This window comes from Calidris pugnax, unplaced genomic scaffold (assembly GCF_001431845.1).
Source record: "Calidris pugnax isolate Ruff unplaced genomic scaffold, ASM143184v1 scaffold8, whole genome shotgun sequence".
Lineage (NCBI taxonomy): Eukaryota > Metazoa > Chordata > Aves > Charadriiformes > Scolopacidae > Calidris > Calidris pugnax.
This window is the reverse complement of record NW_015090830.1, coordinates 20,175,957-20,195,622: the sequence shown is the minus strand read 5'-3', so window position 1 is coordinate 20,195,622 and position 19,666 is coordinate 20,175,957. Positions and strand designations below refer to the sequence as shown.

The 19,666-nt window shown below is 43.7% G+C and overlaps 1 protein-coding gene across 3 annotated transcripts in view; it reads right to left on the bottom strand.

The window, feature by feature from the left end:
• The window catches only part of ATXN1 (ataxin 1), a 221,720-nt gene that overhangs the window by 64,753 nt on the left and 137,301 nt on the right, over positions 1-19,666 (bottom strand). Inside the window, exon 1 of one of the 3 annotated variants that reach the window (XM_014940749.1) lies at positions 14,870-14,904. The exons of the other annotated variants lie outside the window; for them this stretch is intronic. The gene's annotated coding sequence lies outside the window, so the exon portion shown is untranslated. Of the gene's footprint in view, positions 1-14,869; positions 14,905-19,666 lie in introns of those variants that run through there. 3 annotated transcript variants of the gene reach the window in all.

Here is a 19,666-nt window from a genome sequence, read left to right as displayed (position 1 = left end):
TCTGCTCCTTGCAGGATCAGTCCTCTATGTATTACCACAATTCAAAGAAATCAGGTATATCTATTCAGTGATAATTGCTTGGACTAATTATTAGAAAATTCAATTTCTGCTAATTTGCCTGAGGAGAGGGGGGCATAAAATTAACTTGACACATTTATTTAACTTTTTACAGTATTATTGTTATTTAAAATTTACAACAGCATTATGCCCAGAGGCCCCAGTCAGGATCAGGATCCCACTGTGCTCGACATCCTACTGTGTCCTCCCAGCATCACTTCAAGGCAAAGGCCCCAACCCTGCAAACTGTTAGGCAAGTGCTTGCCCCAAAGACTGGCCGTAGAAATTAAAAGCGCGTTCGTCTCGCTGAAGTGAAGCAGGTGCATTAAGCCACCACATCCTACCATGCACTGGCAGCCCACACCAAAAAGGCTCTTATTGTGGAAGAAAGTGACAGTTGAGTCACTTTTGGTTTTACCATTAAACATGTAGACACAAGCATCCCCTCCTATCTACTGCTGCCTTTTCTTGCTTCTGTCTTATAAACGGGACCGTCATCCACACGTGTGGAGTGAAAGGCCCCAGAAAAGAGAGAAGATATGTGCCCGTAACTGAATTGGGGAATTGTCAGAATCTCACCTTGTATTTTAGATGCACAGTGTGTAACACCACCATTCATCATTGCTTTGAGGGGTATTTGCCTGAGAAATGTAGTGAGCTGTTCCACCTGCTTTCACTTCTGGACATACAAACAGCAACCCTGAAAGGTCACCATCTGGATGATCGTAACCCCTCATCGTCCTTGAATAAGTTTGCCCTCCTATTTATATCCAAGTATGCTTAACCTCATTAAACAATTTTATCAATATTATCATATTATCAATATGCTATAATTAACTGAAGAAGATTCAAATATTTTACAGTATTTAATCAGAAGTAGAGAAAATGGGAGCTTTTCTGAGTTAGGGCCTTAAAATTAAACTCTTCAGAGTACTGGCTGTACTGACATGAGGTACACAGAGAGTGAAGAAGGAATTGCTGAGAAAAGGATTGGTGCCTCCAGGAATCATCAGAAGAGCATCAGAATTAGGAGAATATAGAATTAGAAGACTATCTCTTCCCCTGGCTCTTTGATGGTGTTTTAGAACCATCCATACCATATGCTCTTTGTGTTTGCTGGGGCTCAAGGGCACCACAAAAAAGTCAGGGTGGTCTAACTTTCAAGAAGCTTCAGAGGCTCCTCAGCTCAGGGGCAGGGGAGATGTCAGCAACACGCTCCATCCCTCGATCTTCCCCACACCACAAAAAGAGGTAAGATCAGCCCTTGTGTGGGCTTGTACGCAGAGAAAAGAATTGAAATATCAGAAAAACATTCACTTGAGTGCACTCTCCTAACAACCTCATTTCAGCACAGCATTTCAGGAGGGGTGAAGACAGGCAAACTCACCTTTAAGGCTGCTCTTCCACAGCTAACTTGCCTCCCTGTGCCCAACCACCACAAAGACCTTGGAGCAGATTTAAACTCCAAACTCACACACCAGTGTAGCAGGTGGAGCGAGGACTTTTCCAGAACTACAGGGTTTTATCTCAAAACATAAGTTGGGTAAATGTGTCTTCTGTTAGCCTTCTACTTTCCCCACTTCTCTTTCTGCTGCAGTTCGCTGGAGCTGCTTCAAGGTCCCATTAAGTATGTCAAGCCTTTTACACGCAACTGCAACCCTGCAGCACAAAGCGACACGGAGGCAGATAAAAGAAAAAGAAACTATCATTTAGCCACACACAAATTCTGTATATTTTGCATATTGCTCCTAACACGGACTGGCAGCCCACACCAAAAAGACTTCTGTTTGGGAAGAAAGTGACATTTGAGTCACTTTTGTTTTTATCATTAGATACGAAGACATCAAACATCACCTCCTGCCTAAATGCCTCCTTGTCTTGCTTCTATCTTATGAACAAGGGCACATGTTTCTGTGGTCTTTCAGAGAGCTGCCTGCTTGACTCAGCACCGTAACATCTTTTGGTGTGTGCAGATCTTCCCATAACTGATGGGGTGTGTAAGATGCCACCCATGGCTCTGCTGAGCTGCCATCCTAGCAGGATGCAGTGCCACTCCAATTTGGAAAACCGGAAAGGTACATAAGGAACATGCCTATGAAATGCTGTTTCTGCTGCCTGCAGAAAGCACTGGCTTTGCTTGCTGCTACCCCTATCCTCCTTTCACACTACTATTTTATGCTGAAGAAGAGGCACCTGAACTGTGCTGGCTTTTCCCCTGTGGACCATGCTTTGCCCATGCTTGTCCCAAGAATGAGAGACTTTTGGTTAGATTATGCAGTGAGATTAACTTCTTTTTTAACCTTTTACTCCTCCTAATGGTTGGCTCTACTCTTTTTAAATCCCCAAATAACAACAACTTCCATTAATTGACAATAGGCCTCTATCAGGCTTAAAAAAAATAAATCAGATTAACCTGCTTACTTCAAAGTCATGCTCTCATAATTTCAGCTGGCACATCATGAACAAAATGGTCTAGAACTAACCTCAAACAGTCATCTGGAGAAAAACAACATATTTTCCCATGTCATCACCACTATAGCACATACTAACCACAACTATTCAGCCTGTCAATTTTCAGTTTATATTATGATAACTTTACCTAAAAGCATTTCATGGTTCAAAAACAGCAAGTGCAATGCCAAGGAAAAATCTGCTGAACTGGAGAGCGTGGCAGCTCTGGTGTGTGAGGAACGTTCTGCAGAATGGGAAGCAGAGTAAAGAGAGATTTCACTGGGGACAACAGACTTCTCAGAAATTCCCCAAAACACTGCTTCAGCTTGGCTTAATCCCACAAACTAATCATGGCAAGTTGTGAAGAAGGAGGTTTAGTTTGGTCCTCGGGTGGTGAATTTTCCACAAAAATCTCCAAGAACTGTGATGAATGGGAAAAGGAACACATGAATCTTTTTTTAACTTGCATTAGCACCTCCGCTTCCACACACAGGAAGGTTTTTCACGTCCACTAAGCATTTAAGAGAGGTAAAAAAGTAGAGATTCATGGGAATCTGGACCGGGAACTACGTGAGAGGCACAAAAGCAATGCACTTTAAAAGGACTTTAGCAAATACGCTTGCAGCTGTGCAATCCCCGTGATCCACAAGGAATCAAGCATTATACAGTCTTCAGTTACTTTCCCAATTTTAAGGACGACAAAGGCAAACCCATCATTAATGAAGCACTGCGGTTCAAATTCTATACTAAAAACCTTCGACTTTGTGACAATCGTACACCCACACTCAGGCTTCAAAAATATTCTCATGCTACAACGCGGCCTATGTCATCACTCCAGAAGCAAACGAGAAGTCACTGCCCAGCAATCTGGGGCAAGGAGAGGATGGGCATGACTGCAAGGACTTTAGCTGGATGCTTAGGTAGGGACAACAAACCAAGCACAAAACCTAAACCAAACGAAAACAAACAAAAAAACCACCTTGAGAAACCTATGACTACACTTCTTTGTAGTGATTTGCCCAAGGTTGGGCCACAGCAGCACCATGCAGGTTTCCATAATAAATTAATTGGTACCTTTGCTTTTGTGGGCTGCAAGAGCACTCTGAGCCACTTTGCTTTGACTGTACCTTCCCTACTCCTTCTCCTCAGCAGCTCTGTGACTTCCTAAGGTGCAGTTCAGACACATCAGGGCAGCTTTACTCCTGGGGATGAATGGCAATGCATTTCCCCTTCTCAGTTTTGGTGGGAGACACTTGGAAGGTGACGTGCTCTCCCAGAGGATAGCCGATTTCAATAGTGACTGGACTCTCAGTGAGCCTCCTTTAAAGGGCTGCTGTGAAGCCAAGCGTGGATCCCCCCTCCTCACTTTTTATGGATTAGGAAGGATGTGTGTTACTATGTGTCCTCTCTGGACAGATCTTCTGCTTAGAAGAACGAAGGAAATGGTAAGAAAGGGGCAATGATGGGGGAAACCGCAACTGAGCTTGCATTTATTTCAAAATTGAGTGGTTATCCAACTGCAGTGCCTCACACCCAAGACTTACAGTCTGAGACACAAGTTTGAGCAGATCTTCCATGATCTCACGGTGAGTCTGAGAGAGACCACATCCAGCCCTCACAGAATACACAGCTGCGTTCCTCCATTGCTCTGACAGCAATTCATGTCAATGAATGTACTGCTGCTAATACGCACCGAGCTCCCACTCCAGATGCCAAAGCTCTGCTCTGAACAAAGCCAGGACTGTGTGGTGCCCAGGCACAGCTTGCTATTAGCTGTATTTTCCCCTCATCTCATGGAAGCTTTCAGGGAGCGACTAGGAGAAAAGCAGTAGCACTGCAAGTTGTGTCCAACCACTCAATAAACTAACCTCAATTTTTTCATGCAAGTATTGCAACTCAGCAGTTCTACTATGGGATCCAGAAAGCATGAGACATTCTTAATTTAGCAAGAACAACTGCATACTATGTCTACTACTGAAAATCTCAGTGTACAGCACAAAATGCTTTGAGTCAACAGAGTGAAAAGCAAGGCTGCTGGATTTTTGTTTGATTTTACAGCACGTTTGACGTTTTCAAGATGAGACTTAAAGGGGATGTAGCATCAGATTTGAAATCTTACTTCTCTGCTTTAATCTTTCATTATTTTCAGACTGTGCAATATGCTTTAGTTTGATTTTTTTTTTTAAATACTAAAACCATGTTTCACAGCTGAGGTTTTATCATGTTTACAGTACTTAAAATGTGTACCTAAAGTTAAATTAGTGAAGCCAATTGAAATCAAAGGGATAAGGGGGTGTTAAAAAGGTAAGTGTGCCTTTAAGTGTTGTCCTGAACAGGAATTAGACTTAAGTACGTGATTAGGTATTTCTAAAATGGGTCTTCCTTGTCTAACAGTAAGTACAGGTCACAATATACTTGGTGTATCAGAGGGCAGCAAAAGCTATGTGTCTTGAGGAGAAAGACTGAGCAGAGAAGAACTGGAAGCCTCTGGGCATAAGATGTGATTGTTTTATTAGAAGGAAGATTAACATATAGGAGCCAAGGATAAAGCTGACACTTAAAAGGAATACGAGTCAGGGAAGTTGTTCCAGATGGCAGAGCCATGTGGGATGTGACTCCACCATCTACTGTGGAAATAAAAAGGAAGAAATGAAAACTTAGTGTCGAGAGACCACATAGGACTCACAGGAAAATAAGAAAGAACTGAGAGTAGTGCAAGGAAATTAAAGGCAGAGTGATGAAATGAGGCTTTCAGAAATTCTGAAGTGCAGCAACATCGCTTCAGTCAGCCAGTACAACAAAGACTCAGTCCCTTTGCTTCCGATCAACCTAAACATCTCAAGGTTTCCGTGCCTGTCCACAGCACTTTACTCAAGACATGGGGTTTGACATATCATGTGGACAACTTCTTAGGAGCACCTCCCAGCATGTATTGAAGGGACAGCTGATTTTCAATATCCCTTTACTGCTGCTTTCACCCCTGCTGATACGTCCAGCATCACAAATGAGTAAGACAGAATTATGTCAGATGGCGTCTTGGACAGATTAAAACTAATGTGAAATTTTAAAAAGTCAAAATTAGGCTGAATATGATATAACACTTATTAACATGAATATGATACAACACTTATTAAGGGAAGTGGAGGAAGCCACGAGGTCTGGACACTGGGAACTTAATAGGGCAAAACAACTAAAAATGCATTGCAGGGAACTGTCCCATTTTGTCAGGAAAGCACAGCATGATCTACATAAACAAGTCTTCTGCAGCTCTTACTTCAATGCAAACAGGAGGTACAGGAAAATAAAACATGAAAGGTAATAAAGTATGAGCTAATAGACAAAGATTTGAAACTAGTCACATTCCCTTTGATTCAAAGGTGGGATTTTCAGTCAGAAGTTAGAGATGATCTTCCCCGCAGGTAGTCCATTCACTGCACAACAGCCCGGACTGCCAACTGCAAAGGCAGGTTGATTTGGGAGCCAACACGCACACCCTCTGAAATCTCTGTTCTCCTCCATGCACACATACACTGGCACGTTATAACCTCTTTGGTTTGCAGAGTCTTTTTATTAACATTTAAGTATTCAAATACCTAGCCAAAATGGACTTTGACCGAGGCCTACAAACCTAATGCCATAATAGTCATAATGAGTTCGATATGAGAAATTCTTATTAAAACAGCAGAGAAGTATAACATCACATATTATCCCTGAAAAATAATTTCAGAGACGTGTCTGATCTTGACTTTCTGTACCGAAGGCCTAACCTAAAGTCTATGAAGTCAATAAAAAGACTCAGAGACTTCAAAGCTGACTTTCGGATACAGTATTTTTCCATGACTGATGCTTTCCAGTCATGTTCCTTCCCAGTCATGGTTCCGCCATTTTAAAGCAACTTTACATCCACCTTAACTAACATAGTTGAAAACAACTGACCTGGAGGTAGTTAAAGAGTCTTGATCTTCATGTAATTATCTTACCAAAAGCCACAAAGCCTGTGGTCAGCTGGCCATTTGTTTACCTGTCCCTTTGTCCCAGTGAAATGATGCTTACTTACATATTCTTTTTTAAAAAAATAAATATTCAATTTTAAAATATCTTCTCTTTTGAAAAGTAAAAACTCATACTTCCAAGACACAAGATGAATCTGATTGCTTCAAACTTGGCTTTATCTGGGTGCATAAATGAGACATCTAACTGCTACAGTCATGTACGTCAACACACCAGACACAAAGTAGTGCTAAAACCCAGGCTGCAACTCTTGCATATCTTTCATGCTTATTCTTTCAGCCTTGAGGATGTTTTCTTGGTTAGACAACTTTAAATCTATCTATTGTATATACACTACTATTTAAAAACAGCACTCAAGTGTACAAGATAAACACATGCTCCCACTGAGTTACTAAACATGAGCTAATAAATTTGCATCCCTGTGATTATTCCTACTACCGTGTAGCTGCCTTCAATGTAAAGAGCAACAAAAAACCAACGTGCTGTGCCAAGTAAGTGAGAGGTCCTGTGGAGAAAAAGGCCAGCGCTCTGGAGGCACAAACAGAGCTGTGCAAGGAAGAAATTCCGCAGTCACTGAAAACAGGGCCTGCCAGGTGTTAAATGTGTATAATGAGGACAAAGAGAGAATTTCTTCACGAGAATGGGAAGGCTCTTCCACTTGGGACACATGGGAAGAAGCCCCGCGGTTACAGGGATAGAAGGCAGCTCGAAATTTGCACTCACTGCAGAAGCAAAACATGAGCAGTGTGGAGGGGAAGGAGCTTGCTGAAGGTTCCAGGAAAGATGCAGAGCTCTTTGTGGCAGAGGAACACAGCTCTGCACAGAAGAGGAGTGAAAACATCCCAGGAATACGAGTAAGGCATGTTCAGAGCAGCCAGAAACAAAACCACCACCCAGATTTCGAACGACAAATTGTGTTGGAGCCCTTCTAGTACCATGTCCCATTCTACTGAAGAACAGCGAGAGCAGGATTCATGCTCCACACGTCTCTGCTGTCCCTCCACATTCACCCGCCTCTGCACCATCTTCCCTCTGGCATCCTCCACCAGCCCAGCCTTGCTCCTGTGCTGTGCTGGCCTGGCACCTGGGCAAGGGCTGCCATGGTCCGCTGGGTGCAGCAGTGGTGCTTGCTGCTGGCCACTGCCAAAGAGAGTTAGCAGGGGCAGAGCTTGGCTGTCTCTGCCCCCTCGGTGTCAGCAATAACCCATGCCTCTCACCTCCCCTGCCTGCTGAGTTCAGCAACAACAAAGAATATTGTAGGATTCTAATTCTCTTTGCGATTTCTACTTCCTACCGGATTTGGTGGGAATTGGCCGAGACACTGAGTGTTATGGGAGAGTGGGAACGGGGACAGACAAGCAGACAGACAGACAGACATCATCACCACCATGCACGCCTCACTCCCTTGGAATCCAGGCTAAAAAACACCCAGGCTCCAGAGCAGAAATACTCATGAAAACATTTCATAATGCTTTACCAAGGAGCGATATCAGTACCATTATCTCCATTTTATGGCTGCAGCACTGACTGGTCAAGACATGCCTCAAGTCACCCATCAGACAGCTTTTCCTTCTGGCTCTGCCACTGGGCCTCCTGACTGCAAGGCAGTGCCCTACCGGTGGAGGCATCCCAAACCGCAGGCTACAAGAGAGCAAAGGGCTGCAGGAGGAACACATGAACATCTAAGCACTGCTACGTCTCTTTGCAGACGGGAAGGAAAGGAAAGAATTTTAAAGGTATGATAGAAACCAAGAAATGCAATTCTCCTTCCAAAAGGCAACACCTGCCTCGACCAGGTTCAGTGCACTAGGCGTTGCAGACACATTTCATGAAAAGGCAGCGTAGGACAAGATTTCCTGCAACCAGCATGCGTCACAGAGGTGATTGCCTAAATTAAGAAACAAGCCAGAACTAAAACAGAAGCCCAAAGTAGTCTGAGCAAGGGAGTCAGTGGGATCTGAACTCCAGCTTTCTAACCGGGCACCAACCGTATCTGTATCATGACCTGAGCTAAATACTTTGATCCAAACACCATCAGACCTTCGCTTGGAGTAGCTTTTGGGTCTACCCACTCTTCTCAAACTCCTGGGGGAACCACTCTAAGAAACCCATGATGTTGCCACTGTGCTTCAAATCCAGCTACACTTAACAGTATTTGGCCAAATCTTACCAAGGCTAAATGTTTACCTTTTTCCTTTGTGAAATGATAAGTAATTGGTAACCAGTCAGGAATCATTTAAATGATTCATTATTCATGAGAACAATGCAACTTCCCTTGTCTTAACCCTTAGGTTTCAAATTTTGCGTATCAGAATTACTTCTTACCAAGGGAAGCATGTTCCTATTATTATTAAGCTGAATCTAAAAAAAAATTAGAAAATGAGAAGACAAGACTCATTGAATTTACTTTTTAATGCAAGAGATTATATGAAAGAGCAGCGTGTGAATTGCCATTTTATTTCTCTAATTGCATACTCCTCCTCCTATCTCCTCCCTTCTTACTGCTTTCAGGTGAAAGATCAAGGATACAATTTCTCCCCTGCTCCACCATGAAGCAGAGAGCAAGTAATGAGCCCAGCAAGACTTGAACTCTGCCATCCGTCTCCTACCTGCTGTCAGCCTGTTTGACATCAGCAGGGTAGAAATGCTGCAGACCAGATACCAAGAGCTCTCCCACACTGCTGTTAGTACTAGCCTTAAGATTGATGGTCCACACAGATAATTACATTTGTAGTGACAAACGCTGCCTGAGATCAAAGTTTTTGCAGTGTTTGTTTGGAGCTGCTGCAGAGCTACCACTACAAGTTACTGCATATTAATGCAACGTCAGAAAAAGTACTATGCGGTGATGTCAGGACACCTCACTGTCCTCATTTTGTACTTCCTTCATCAAGTATCGAATTCTCCTTCCTGGTGCACCTTTGAACTACATTAAAACAAACCAAGTGAAAGGATGCTATCAGAAAGGGAAGACTTTCAAGAACACAGTGGTTTGATACATGGGAATGGTACCCCAAATGTGTGTTCCTCCCACTCTGCTGCAAACATAATTGTACCGTCTGCTCTGATCAGGCAGGTAGGCTGGATGAGGGCCACGTGTAGCATCTTTAAGGGTCAAATACTGTTTTGATAAGGCACTGGTCTGACTAAGAGCCACAAGAAAGCCTCCTACAGTCTCCGTTCCAGTAAGACAGTTTACAGACAAACAATCATCAATCTGCAACTCCTCGTCCCCCACACCATCTTCGCCAAAACAAAAATGGAAAGACAAAAAAACACAGAACCAAAAAGACATGCTTTAATATGACAAATATTTTCTATACCAAATCAGTTTTTCCCAGCACAATACAGGCACTGAGACTGAGCTCATGTGAGTGCATATTTCAGTTTCAGCTACACTGGTACCACACCAGCTTTGCACAACTACAATCAGACAGTTTGCTTTTCTTTTTGCAACATTTTAAGTCTTGAAGGAACACTTAAAAAGAAATGCCTTCATTGAGCTTAAATGCATTATACTGTAAGCCTTAAAATACCAACTGTAATTCAATCAAGGGCCATTTATCCTGCTTCCATTTGCTTTCCTGAAGAAGCGATCACCTCTGCTGTACCCATTACCTTTAGCTCTGGTCTCATCAGACCACAGGCTTTGCGTTGGCATAGTGGTTTCCCTCTTTGACCATGGATAAACACCATTCTCTACTGCTTTGAGGCTCCAGCCCTGACACGCCAGGCAGCCTTACGAGCATGCACAAGTCAACAAGAGGGATCAAGCTTCAAGTTTGTACCAGAAAAAACAGCTACTATAAGCCTACGGGGGCTACGGGGTGGCAACACTGGGATTTGTCCCCTGACACTAGTGGTCCAGTGCTCTTTCATCTGCCACTCTCTACTTCCAGTTCAAATGCAGTTCTTTCAGTGAACAAAGCTCTTCCTGCTCCTTTAAACCATTTTATGCACTTGATGGGTGCAGATCTAGAAGCGAACTGGAAACTGCCAGTTCCAATGTGACCAAGGAGCAACATTAAATCTGCAATTCTGATTGAGTTGTCCTGTGAAGGTGTTCCTGGCAAGAGCTTATTAGGCCGCTCGAGTGAAACCAGTAACTAACAGCTGTGATTTAAAATTGGTGACTGGTAAAATACCTGGATTACACTGAAAATTATCTACATATTGTTTCCATGTGTGGTTTATACAAAACAGACTTCCTCTAGAAAATGCAGAGTACAGCTCGATCTGAGTCTAGCCTGTTTTATACATGCTCCCGGGGTGCAGAGCCAGCACACATCCCTTTGCAAGAACAAAACACATCCTTCTAATACTAGACACACTGAGCCAGTGTTTACACAATGATCTGCTAATAAGCAGACCCGGGAATTCCAGAACATGAGATTTATATTTATTACTATTTTACGTTACTGTAGAACGTGCCAAGTTCGGGCACTTTAAATTATGAGGGCTGCTATCACAGGTTCCCTTATCAGTCTTTCACACAACTGCGTTACTGAAGCATCCCGATAAGAATGTCTAAAATGTCTGCTATGTTTTAGAACAGCAAACTCTTCCTTTTCAGCTCTGACCCAGCCATTTCAGTCAACAAAGCTTTTTCTACTCTTTCAAAACACTTTCTACTCACTTAATGGCTGCGATCATACTGACTGTCTCGGAAACTGCTACTCCCCAAAATAATACAGTGCAGCTATTTATTCATGGTAGTGGCTTGATATGATATTTTGAGGACTACCATTTCGCAATATGGAATGAAACATGGACATCCATCTTTTGACAAGAGATCTAACTATCACACTTCAGGCTTCATACACAGAACATTAGCACACCTTTTAAATGAAGAAAATCAGGAAACAGCGCAACTAAAACAAACAACTTGCCAAAACCAGCATACGTTTTTGCACTTGCTTTTACATTTCCAGGCTCGCTAAGATCAATGTATATATAGCTAGGCATGTGTGTATGTGTGTATACATATGCATTCATTCTCAACCGCGTTTCTCAGGAAGGTGCCAGTCAGAGGAAGAACAGTCAGGAGTGTAAAAAGACATTTCAACTATAATGAGCAGAAATAGTTCTATTTGTTGTCACTTTGGGGTTGTCGGGGTTTTTTTGATTGCTTCTTCTAAAACCTGTCTTCTGTAAGCTCAGTTAATGTCTTTAAAACAATAATTGATAGCAAACTTACCTATATTGCAATAAAATCAGCTAGAATTGAATGTTAAAACACCAAATTACTAGTCACCTATCCCTGCACTCATTTCATTCTGCAAGAATCCCACTTGGGAAGGAAGAAGAAAGGGAGAGGTGGAGTGGGGAACATACAGCTAATTAGCGAGGTTTCACAATCTAATTCAACCTGCCAACCCACTTTTCTGCCAGTCCTGCACACATAAATAGGATGAAAAGCAGGAAGTCCGGGTTCTTCACACTTTTATTCCTCAGTCCCCTGATTCTGATTGTCTGCCTGGATACTTCTGTCCCCTCACCACCCCACTCTGCCCTGGAGCTCCAGACCACCACCTCCAGAACTGGAGAAGTCATTCACATACAACAAACCAAAGAGGACAGAAGACAGCTAGCGGCATGTTTTTTTCTGAGAGCAAGGAGGCTACTGGCAATTAGTTGTTCAAGATCTTCCTTAATGCTTAGTACCTTTACTGTAGTCCCAGCAAGCCACCCAAGGCTGAGTAATTCTTGACAGCACATACAATAAAACTCCAGGAAATACCTGTACCGCACAGCCGTGCAGCACAGACTCCTGGGCTTGTGCTGAGTGGGCTCAGACATTTGTAGGACACTGCGGGGTAAGGCTGTACAGACACACTTGTTTGACTCTCACCAGTGTCAGGCAGCACCCTGCTCAGTCTAATTAGCATAATCAGGGAAGATGTAAGGGGAGAAGCAAGGCTAATTAGCCTGAGCAAAGCACCTTGTCAGCTTGGGAATCTCTGCACGGGGCTCAGATGCACAAATAGATGTACCCATCGTGACTGAGCCTTTTACTCCCTGCAGTCAGCAGGTATTTCATTATGCCCAAGAACTACTTACTGCTGAAGCAACGCGTCTTGTCATCTGAGAGCAGAGTGGGGTGATTCCTCACTTCTTAATGCTGCTTTTTCGAAGCGAGTAACAGCGGGGATCTTACAGATCAATGTATGATGCTTTCTCCCTCTTTTTAGGCAGATAACTCACCAGTCTTCCTTTGCATAATCTTTTTTGAAAGGAGGATCCCATTATGCTTGTCATGTATTTGTTTTTTCTATTTCCTTGTATAGCACTCGAGGTAGTTGAAGAGGAGAGGAAGAACACAGTGCTAACAATAGTTTCACTACTTCACTGTACCTTCCGCATCTCAAAATACTCTCCAGATGGAAAGAGTTTATTTGTAAATAGGCAAGCAGAAGGCTGACTGAAGAAAAGTGATAATTACATTAGAATAATAATAACAACAAGAAAACCCGGAGCTAATGAAGACTGTCTGCTTCATTTAATTTAAGAAGAGACTTCACCCTATAATGAAGACAGATAAAGCTCTGCAGCTCACTCACCCGTTCTACGAATGTCATGAGGAGCTGCAGGACTGCTCACTAAGCCAAACCCCTTTAGCTGAACTGGTTTTACTGGTCAACCATAACAAGAAGGAAGTGCTTGTACTTATATCTCCTTGATCACTCTGCAGGCTATCCCTCAGGTTGAATAAAGATAGTTATACAAACATTTAAATGGATCTAGTAAAAGTAAAAAAGAATCATGGTAATTCTCGCTGTAGGTCTAAGAGAATGGATGTGTCTTAACTCAGAAATGAGCTATGAGGACCTTCCCGCCTCAAACAACAGCAGTACATGACTCAGACTAAATGACAAAGAGACATTTTTCCCCCCATAAGAAGCTGATTCTTTAACAAAGTCACTCGCAGTGCATGGTTTTACAAGAAAACAAACAAACAGCACTCCTTTCAAAAAAAGTAAAATAGACCCAAAACAAGTTAACTGTGACACATGAGATTAGCTCCTCCTGTGCTCTTCCTGTTGCTCCACCTTGAGTCTCGCTTTTAATTCATCAGAGGTTTACATTACCTGAGGTTTCTTTTTGTGAACTATTTGCAACAGAAATTCTAAATCAAGCTGTTCAGAGGAAAGGTTATAGATATAACTCCTGACAGCTGAAGGTTTAAAGTATGATTTGCCTGCTGCCTCCATTGCGGACACCTCTCCATTGGAAGGAATCTCTGCAGCTCTGCTCACCAATGTCCCACCCATCAGGGAAGCCAAACCACATTTTGCCCAGCTTCTCTCAACTGGCACAGCTTTTGTAATTGTTTAGCAAGATTCACTGCAGTCCAAATATTGGAATTGAGACAAAGGGAATTTATAAATCATGACTCCAATTCTGACCGATGGTTGCCTGGCACAGAAACGCACGAGTAACCTTCTTCTCCTCATCTACTGCAGTCCTCACTCACCAAACAGATTTCTTCTATTACTAGTGCAATAACTTGGTTATAACCTGCACTAAATAATAAACTTTACTTGCTATAGTGGGGAGGGTTTCTCGATTATTTAAAGAGCTGCCAGGAGAACCAATTAGAAATAAACAGAAGACTACAGCACCTCAGGTTTCCTTCGCCTGTCTGTACTTCTGACACTTCAACAGGAAAACAACCTAAGGGTAATCCCAACAACTTGCTTCTTTATCTTCTTACTCTTGACCTTGGTGCCATCAGGTGCATGATGAACATTCATGAAACAACATTTCACTGATGAAACATTCATCAGTGTCTGCTGATTAACAACCAGAAACATAGAACTCACTGAGAAGGAACACTGATAGCATCAATGCTGCCTGTTTCTTGAAGAGTATCTAATATTCCTTCCCAACATAAGCATCCAGGGTCAACGTGCCTGGCAGCCTGCAAAAAAACCTGGAATAAATCTGAATGTGCAAGTAGTTCAGAATAGTCTTCTGCTACAAAGGGCTTGTGATCCCTTTTAACTCACCTACCAGTAGCAGCAGCCTTTTCTTTTAAATGCACACTCCTAACAGAAAATGGAAAAAAAACTCCCCTCTCGGAGAGCTTAATTTATATTCTTTTCCTGCTGCTGCCACCACCAACATTATCACCTTTGAGAGAAGCATCAACAGCCTACTAGATACTGTTAGGGTCATGATGGGTGCGGCAAACCAGCTCACCTGTGATGCTCACTATCACAGCAGCACAGTAAAGCATCAGTGAAACAGAGGAGTGATGGAAGAGCAGCAGCAGAAATATTCTAAAAGGCGTGGGACACCCATGTTTTGGTCAGCAATTACTGAAGCAGCTTTCACACCATGCCATCACCTGTGAAGGCCAGGTTTGGTTCCCAGTGCTTCTTGGTTTAAACTGGAACTCTCTTGGATCAAGAAGCACTGCAAGCAAGGACCTCAAGTTTCTCCAGCCAACACCACCAGCCAAGCTAAAAATAAGAGCAACCATAAGCTACACTGTTGAACTACAGGAGAAGCTTTTCTCTCATGGACCATACTGCAGCCACCCTGGTATTGTAATCATTAACAAACACGTTCACCTGCCTTGCTTGCTTCATTTACTCGCTCCAATGCTCTAGGACTGCCTGGACTTCTCTAACAGCAAATCATGAAACAAAGCTGACAGCAAAAAGCTGGGGCAGCAGTTAAAGCGACTGCCAAAAAGAAATCTGTTTGCTCAGGCAAAAGCTGTTCTCAGTCCAAACATGGGAGTCATAATCTTACAGCCATTTGCTTGGAAGACAATGAAGGGAAGGCAGAACAGACTGGGAAACTACAGCTTGCCGCAGTAAGAGAGAAGAACAATCTTTGTGCCCAGATTTCTTTGCTCTGCAGGGTAAGTTTTACAAAGCTGACAACCGGTAGCAACATGTAGTGGCCCCAGGCATCATGCCTGCCTATCAAAGACTTGGATTTTAGCCCTGGAGAAATTACAACTTTTCAGTTCTCTGGAAGCTCTATCGGCCGAGAAGAAAGCAAGAGAATAACGAATGACCTAACTAAAAATTAATTTAATACATGGATTGCATACTGTAAGCCATAAACTTAGGGGTGCGGGGAGACCTGGGGGAAGACAGGAAGGAAGAAGACATCTTGTATTTGACAAGAACAGGACAGCCACAGATTACAAAAGGCAACCAACTGGGGCTGCTATGACAGCAAAGTCATCTACTGGAGAAGCAGGGGCTGGCACACTGAATGGAAAGTATGGATCCAGCAGATAAGCCCTGGAGACAAAGGAGGAAGAAGCTCAGCAGTCCAGCCTGGAAAAGGCAGTGGGGGGAAAAGACAGGCTAGGAAGTCCTGAGTCAAGGAGCCAGCCTGCAGGTATGTGGAGAAAAAAAATAGGTAAATTTGGGGACACTGCACAGACATGAATAAAAGTTGTCTGGCCTTGCATTGGTGCCTGAGCGCTGGTGGCTTACGGCCTCATTGTCCTTTTGCAGGACTCAAAGCCACCCTGGCCACCTCTCTGGTGGGCAAGGGGACACAGCCCAGCTCTCGCACGCTGTCTGTGGGTGCCCATACACTGGCTGTACGGGGCATGCCCCACCACTGAAACAGCTTGGTTGCTGCGTGCCACCAAGGCAGGTGTGCCACCCTTGCACACCCAGGGGATGGTGGCTTCAAGATGGGAGAGAGGGTGAGCCAACCTGATGCCCAGGAACACCTACCACTGCCTGTCTCTCTTCCATGCAAACACAGTAGCTCTGCTGTATTTCTGCAACGTCCTTTCTAATCCAATGTTCATCAGATAAAATAAACTGCTGAACTGAAGGCCCGGATTTATGGTCAGAGACATTTTTTTGAAGCCCTGCAAGAAACCCAAACTGTTTTAGCTTCCTCTCCCAAATGTCAGCCTCGAGTCGTTCTTGCCTGGCCAGCGGAAGCATGTGACATGAAATAAAAGCCAGGAAATAAGACTTTCTGAATAAACATTTATTTGGTGAGAAATACTTCTGATTTTTGGCAGAGAAATGTCAGAAACCTGAAGCCCTATGTATAGCATGCCTACAGAGTGCAATTTCTATTTAAAGGGAAGCTGCAGCTGTCTGTAGCTCTTAATGAAGAATAATGCCTGGGAATAAATTACTGCCGCTTCTGAGAGACATTTCTCAAATGACAGCGATTCTTCCCTTTTTCTCTCTCCCCATAAATACTAAGTGGCATGTACTGGGCAGTTGTTTGGAAGAACGGACACACGCAGCTCTTTCTTTTGTCAGCAGCCTGGTAATTTCCGTAGAAAACCGTGAAGGGGTTTAGCATACTGATACCAAAGCAGTTCAAAAAGCAAAGACACCCAGAAACATTAAGGCTGCCTGTGTCAAAACTTCCCATCGCTCTTCCAAGGTGTGCACAGCTCATCACCATCTGAACAGACACCGGCCATCGCTTCCAACCACCCCACAAACCTGGTGTTGAGGCTCAAGGTGCGGGAGATGGCTGCTGGCAGAAAAACCAGTGCAAAAGGCTGACAAACGTTCAATTTTCATCCCTCGTGCATGCGTCCTCTCCGAGGGGCTGCCGTAGCAGCAGTGCGGGCAGGAGGAGAAGGTGATGCTCTGGGGAGAGGGTGTTCCCCGGCCGTCGCCAGCCCGGCCGGGCGGTTCAGGAAGCGGCACTGACATCAGCTCCAGGAGCCGTCGCTCCCAGCCCTGCCGCGGGTCCAGGGGCCAGGAAAAACAGCCGGCAGCCAAAGGAAGAGTACGGATGAGATAGGACCAGGGTGAGGGGAACGAGGAGGGCCAAGGAGTGGAGAAAGCAGGCGGCAGCTCAAAAAATGAGATGGGACCAGGGCTAAACCCTATATGGCTGAAGTCCCTGAGATCCTCCCTGGGGTCAGCCTGAAGGTGGGCACAGAGAGCCTGTCGAAGTGAGGAGCGGGCATGTTTACTATCCCGCCATCCGCAGCTTGCCCAAAATAACAGCTATAGATAAGAGATCAACTGAAGACGCTTCAGTTATTGACACATGCTGGATTTAGAGATTTATTTTCCATTTCCACAAACCCTGCCAGAGGTTTTCACATAAGCGCCAAAAAAAAAAAAAAAAAAAAAGTGAAGAAATGCCTGTGAGTGAGGAACACGAAGAGTTTATTCATTGCTCCTGTCAGAATGTGTTTGTGCTTGTGCGGCTAGCACTCCAAAAAAGCTGCGGCATATGTTTTCAGGATGGAAAAAAAAAACACCTCAGGATACCTAAATCCTACCAGAAAATTACAAAACCGTGTGCTGGAATTCACAAGGTACCCTCATGTGAGAGCAAAGGAGACTTGCCTCGCTTTGTTTTTGCCCCTTGGTAAGTGAAATAAATGTTCCTCCTTAACAAATCCTCCTGACATCCCTTTCTCTCCCTGCAGAAGAGGAATATGGACTTGATTTGTACAAGCTCTGCTATTCCAGAAATGTGCTTCATCCAAATGAGGAGAGCAGGAGAAAGGAAGTGAGAAATTTGTACTGTTTAGTAAACAGGCAGTTTCTAGGTGGATACAAGACACTGGTTCCAATCTACTGCCCCCCTCCCTCCTCACACCCCCCTTCCCCTGAAACATGCCTAGGTGGCAGGAGGAGGAGGAGGTGGAAGGGATGAAAACAGCTACCGCCTGCAATGGGAAAGGTCTGATTGCTTTCCACACATCTTACCGTGATGACACCCTGCAAACACTCAGGGAAGAGAGAGTAGTATTTTTCAATAAAATTACTGTATGCTGGCATTTCCTTTCAGCAGAAACACAATCCCTTCTCATCTCTGGTATTCCTATCTCCCCAAGAGGATAAAAGTAAGAGGGGAGGGGAGAAGAGCAGCCTGGCTAACCGCCTCCTGCTTGCAGCACTGTCCTCTCCAAGCAGGAGCCAAGTGACAAAATATGCTCTCAAGGAACTTCTAAAGAGCTCCCCATCACCTACGAAAAACTCCCCAAAAGAAGGCAGTCCTGGACACCAGTGTGAGAGCCATTCTCAAGAGCACTTCTTTCCATCCATACCTGGTGAGAAGAGTGCTGCTGCTTCTGTGCAAACCCAGGCCTCAGGACTGTAATTTAAGGTTTTGGCAACACAACAGCAGACCACCATGCTCTGCTCTAAGCGGACTCATTTTATACCATTTAGGACAGGTCAGAATGTAATAATCATACCAACAGCATCTCTGACAGATATTCCATCCCCTGTAATGGCTGATGATCGTCTCCTTTCCTCATGCAGTTTATCTGGCTGATCTGGCACACCACATGCCTTAGTGGACCTGGGGAACGCTCTTCTCAGCATGAGGTGGTGCTGCTGTTGCAATCAGTGGAGGTGATTGCAATATCTTCAACAGGCACCTCCTGTTATCCCAACAGCATTGCATGCTAGGCCAGTTTTTTTATTATTATTGTCATCATAATCATTATTATTATTTTTATTATTATTTAAGGCTGCCCTCCTCTGTTCTAGGATGTCAGTGTGCAAAGTAAGCCCTTGCAGTTTTGAAGAAGTCTTTTAAAGTGTGGGAATAAGCCGATATAGTCATGTCTGCTTGGATATACAGACAGTGAGATGCTCTGGGTCTCAGAGGCCCCTTATTCATCTTAACGAGTTACTAACTTGGCAACTTAGTGGTACTAGTAACTAACACCTCAGAATGTCAGCTTTGTTAACTATTTCACTGTAGATCAAAGCATGTGGGAAAGGGGAAAGACAATGAAGATTTTTCAGTGTCTTCTTCTAACATCTATTTTGCAAATGGCTCTTGGGAAGGCAGCACCACTTAGAATCTGTCTCAATCTGCTTCCCAAAGTCTGAACCCAAAGGGAAAGGCAGAGCAAAGTAGGGCATCCAACTTCCAGGGAGCTAGAAGACATACCTAGCAGTCATGAAATATATTTATATTTGCTAAATTTATGAAAAGTGCAAAAACTAATCTGCTCAAACTGGAATAATCTGTAGCTATTTTATCACTAACATACTGAAGGACCACTGCGTACTTTGGGCATAAGGATTTAAATACTAACTTACCTAATTTTGAAATTCTCAAGGTTCCTTCTTAAGACAAAAATAAAGATTATTCTCAAACTTGGCTGGCAGAGAATTCTTGTTTTCTTCTGTTTGTGAGAATGTCTACATTTGACATGCAC